This window comes from Orcinus orca, chromosome 2, assembly GCF_937001465.1.
Source record: "Orcinus orca chromosome 2, mOrcOrc1.1, whole genome shotgun sequence".
NCBI lineage: Eukaryota > Metazoa > Chordata > Mammalia > Artiodactyla > Delphinidae > Orcinus > Orcinus orca.
Window position 1 is genome coordinate 78,168,931 of NC_064560.1, and position 5,061 is coordinate 78,173,991.

The 5,061-nt window shown below is 40.9% G+C and overlaps 1 pseudogene; it reads left to right on the plus strand.

Annotated features, from left to right (window-relative positions):
• The first annotated feature begins 3,878 nt into the window (after nt 1–3,878).
• Nucleotides 3,879–4,483, plus strand: LOC101277435 (protein lin-28 homolog A-like; annotated as a pseudogene).
• Nucleotides 4,484–5,061: the final 578 nt, after the last annotated feature.

Here is a 5,061-nt window from a genome sequence, read left to right on the forward strand (position 1 = left end):
TTATTTTTTTTTTCTTCTCTGATTTCCATGGCTAGGACTTCCAAAACTCTGTTGAATAATAGTGGTGAGAGTGAACATCCTTGCCTCATTCCTGATCTTAGAGGAAATGCTTTCAGTTTTTCTCATTGAGAATGATGTTTGCTGTGGGTTTGTCGTATATGACCTTTATTATGTTGAGGTAGGTTCTTTCTATGCCCACTTTCTGGAGAGTTTTTGTCATAAATGGATGTTGAATTTTGTCAAAAGCTTTTCTGCATCTATTAAGATGATCATATGGTTTTTATTCTTCAATTTGTTAATATGGTGTATCACATTGATTGATTTGTGTACATTGAAGAATCCTTGTATTGCTGGGACAAATCCCACTTGATCATGGTGTACGATCCTTTTTTTTTTTTTTTTGCGGTACACGGGCCTCTCACTGTTGTGGCCTCTCCCGTTGTGGAGCACAGGCTTGGTATGCACAGGCTCAGCGGCCATGGCTCACGGACCCAGCCACTCTGTGGCATGTGGGATCTTCCTGGACCGGGGCACGAACCCGTGTCCCCTGCATCGGCAGGCAGACTTTCAACCACTGTGCTACCAGGGAAGCCCCTGATCCTTTTAATGTGTTGTTGGATTCTGCTTGCTTGTATTTTGTTGAAGATTTTTGCATCTATATTCATCAGTGATATTGGTCTGTAATTTTCTCCTTTTGTAGTATCTTTGTCTGGTTTTGGTATCAGGGTGATGGTGCCCTCATAGAATGAGATTGGGAGTGTTCCTTCCTCCACAATATTTTGGAAGAGTATGAGAAGGATGGGTGTTAGCTCTTCTCTAAATGTTTGATAGAATTCACCTGTGAAGCCATCTGGTCTTGGACTTTTGTTTGTTGGAAGATTTTTAATCACAGTTTCAATTTCATTACTTGTGATTTGTCTCTTCATATTTCCTATTTCTTCCTGGTTCAGTCTTGGGACGTTATAACTTTCTAAGAATTTGTCCATTTCTTCCAAGTTGTCTGTTTTATTGGTATAGAGTTGCTTGTAGTAGTCTCTTAGGATGCTTTGTATTTCTGTGGTGTCTGTTGTAACTTTCCTTTTTCATTTCTAATTTTATTGATTTGAGTCCTCTCCCTCTTTTTCTTGATGAGTCTGGCTAATCAGTTTTGTTTATCTTTTCAAAGAACCAGCTTTTAGTTTTATTGATCTTTGCTATTGTTTCTATTTCATTTATTTCTGCTCTGATCATTTTGATTTCTTTCCTTCTGCTAACTTTGCATTTTTTTTTGTTCTTCTTTCTCTAGTTCCTTTAGGTGTAAGGTTAGATTGTTTATTTGAGATTTTTCTTGTTTCTTGAGGTAGGCTTGTATAGCTATAAACTTCCCTCTTAGAACAGTTTTTGCTGCATCCCATAGGTTTTGGATTGTCGTGTTTTCATTGTCATTTGTCTGTAGGTATTTTTTGATTTCCTCTTTTATTTCTTCAGTGATCTCTTGGTTATTTAGTAACGTATTGTTTACCCTCCATGTGTTTGGGTTTTTTATGTTCTTTTCCCTGTATTGATTTCTAATCTTATAGCGTTGTGGTCAGAAAAGATGCTTGATATGATTTCAATTTTCTTAAATTTACTGAGGCTTTATTTGTGACCCATGATGTGATCTATCCTGGAGAGTGTTCATGCGCATTTGAGAAGAAAGTGTAATCTGCTCTTTTTGGATGGAATGTCCTATAAATATCAATTAAATCTATCTGGTCTATTGTGTCATTTAAACCTTGTGTTTCCTTATTTGTTTTCATTTTGGATGATCTGTCCATTGATGTGAGTGAGGTATTAAAGTCCCTCACTATTATTGTGTTATTGTCAATTTCCTCTTTTATAGCTGTTAGCAGTTGCCTTATGTATTGAGGTGCTCCTATGTTGGGTGCATATATATTTATAATCGTTATATCTTCTTCTTGGATTGAACCCTTGATCATTATGTAGGGTCCTTCCTTGTCTCTTGTAACATTCTTTATTTTAAAGTCTATTTTATCTGATATGAGTATTGCTACTGCAGCTCTCTTTTGATTTCCATTTGCATGGAATATCTTTTTCCATCCCCTCACTTTCAGTCTGTGTGTTTCCCTAGGTCTGAAGTGGGTCTCTTGTAGACAGCATATATATGGGTCTTGGTTTTTTTATCCACTCTTCAAACCTGTGTCTTTTGGTTGGAGCATTTAATTCATTCACATTTAAGGTGATTATCGATACGTATGTTTCCATGACCATTTTCTTAATTGTTTTGTGTTTGTTTTTGTAGGTCTTTTTCTTCTCTTGTGTTTCCCACTTAGAGAAGTTCCTTTAGCATTTGGTGTAGAACTGGTTTGGTGGTGCTGAATTCTCTTAGCTTTTGCTTGTCTGTAAAGCTTTTGATTTCTCCGTTGAATCTGAATGAGATCCTTGCCTGGTAGAGTAATCGTGGTTGTACGTTCTTCCCTTTCATCACTTTAAGTATATCATGCCACTCCCTTCTGGCTTGTAGAGTTTCTGCTGAGAAATCAGCTGTCACCCTAATGGGAGTTCCCTTGTATATTATTTGTCATTTTTCCTTTGCTGCTTTCAATAATTTTTCTTTGTCTTTGAGTTTTGCCAATTTGATTACTATGTGTCTCGGCATGTTTCTCCTTGATTTTATCCTGCCTGAGACTCTCTGCATTTCCTGGACTTGGGTGGCTATTTCCTTTCCCATGTTAGTGAAGTTTCCAACTATAATCTCTTCAAATATTTTCTCTGGTCCTTTCTCTCTCTCTTCTCCTTCTGGGACCCCTATAATATGAATGTTGTTGCGTTTAATGTTGTCCCAGAGGTCTCTTAGGATGTCTTCATTTCTTTTCCTTCTTTTTTCTTTATTCTGTTCGACAGCAGTGAATTCCACCATTCTGTCTTCCAGGTCACTTATCCATTCTTCTGCCTCAGTTATTCTGCTATTGATTCCTTCTAGTGTAGTTTTCATTTCAGTTATTGTATTGTTCATCTCTGTTTGTTTGTTCTTTAATTCTTCTAGGTCTTTGTTAAACATTTCTTGCATCCTCTCAATCTTTGCCTCCATTCCTTTTCCAAGGTCCTGGATCTCTTAACTGTCATTGTTCTGAATTCTTTTTCTGGAATGTTGCCTATCTCCACTTCATTTAGTTGTTTTTCTGGGGTTTTAATTTTTTCCTTCATCTGGTACATAGCCCTCTTTCTTTTCATCTTGTCTATTTTTCTGTGAATCAAAGCCAGTGGATTATTGGCAATTTCTTATGGTTAATCCAATATAATGAACAGTTACCTTTTAAATAGTAGTCTGTTTTGGCTTAGAGAATAACCAAAGATGCTCTTTAGAAACAATGCCAGTTTTTTTTTGTTTTATTTTGTGTATTTTTTAGAGCAAGAGTGAATGTGGTCACTGTCTCCCTTACCAACTGGACACATTTTTTAAAACACAAGTTGAGAAATTTCAAGTTGCCCAAAAGTGATTTCCATAATCTTACTTACTATCATTGAAAAGGAAATAAACCAATCAAAAATGTTGCATATCTATGTTGTACTTGCTGTGGACAGAGCAGAAAAACAGTTCAATCACAGTCTTACCCCAAGATGCTTACAGTTCTATTTAAAGTTTTTTAAAGTATACTTATGAAAAGATGATGAAAATACAAGGCCTTAAACAACTGTCAAATAAATAATAAAAAGAAGAAGCATAGCCACAGTCCAGAAAGAGAAAGCAAGCCAAAAACAGCTGTGGGCTCTCCCACCGCTATTGTGCTGGGGAAGATGTAGCAGTCTATTCTCCGAACCACCCCTTTGCCTCCAGACTTCTCTGGGCCTGTAGTTGCCTGACCAGGGGCCCAGGGCCTTGGACTCTGCCAGCTACCATGGGCTCCGTGTCAAACCAGCAGTTTGCAGGTGGCTGCGCCAAGGGGCCAGAGGAGGCACCGGAGTCCGCGGCTGGGGCCACTGAGGAGCCGCAGCTGCTGCATGGTGCTGGCATATGTAAGTGGTTCAATATGTGCATGGGATTCGGCTTCCTAGCCATGACTGCCCACCCCAGGGTCGCACTCAACCCCCCCGTGGATGTCAGAGTAAGCGGCACATGGAGGGCTTCCAGAGCCTGAAGGAGGGTGAGGCCGTGGAGTTCACCTCTAAGAAGTCTGCCACGAGCCTGGAATCTATCCAAGTCACTGGCCCTGGTGGGATGTTCTGTATTGGGAGTGAGAGGCGGCCCAAAGGGAAGAACATTTAGAAACGCAGATCAAAGGGAGATATGTGCTACAACTGTGGAGGTCTAGACCACCATGCCAGGGAATGCAAATGGCCACCCCAGCCCAAGTGCCACTTCTGCCAGAGCATCAACCATATGGTAGCCTCGTGTCCACTGAAGACCCAGCAAACTCCCAGCTCACAGGGAAAGCCAGCCTACTTTCGGAAGGAGGAAGAAGAGATCCATAGCCCTGCCATACTCCCAGAGGCCCAGAATTGAGCCACAGCAGGTGGGGGCTATCCTTTTGTGATCAGAAAGTTTTGAGGAACAGGCATCAATTGGTAGAGTGGAGAAAGTGGGGACAGGGTGGGTAGGGGGCAGCTGGCACTGCCATATATCTCAGGCCAGTTCGTAACGTCACGCCGTCTTCCCTCTTGGTTTGGGAGAAGGGCTGAGGCAAAGGAACTCCAATCATGCTCTATCCAAATGCACATGAGGGCTTTGGGTGGTAATCCTCCCTGCATGCTTTATCTGAGTCTCCACCCTCAGAATCTCCAGCTTTTGAAAGTGGCCTGGATAGGAAAGTTGTTTTACTCTTAAATAAGGGTATGGAATAATATTTCCCATGCCAGAGTGAAAAGATTAAGCATGAGACCAGATTGCTATACCTAAACCCACAAGCCACCACCATCTGTGGGAGGAAATATCTCAGTAGTAAGGCAGGGTTTTCCACATCTTGTCTCCGCCTAGCCCCCTCTTGGGATGGAGTGCTGAGAACTGTCCCAAGCAGTGGGTTGTGATGATAGGTAAAAGGGGTGGTTGTAGGTACAGCTGTAGACCTGCTGCTTCTCAGTTCA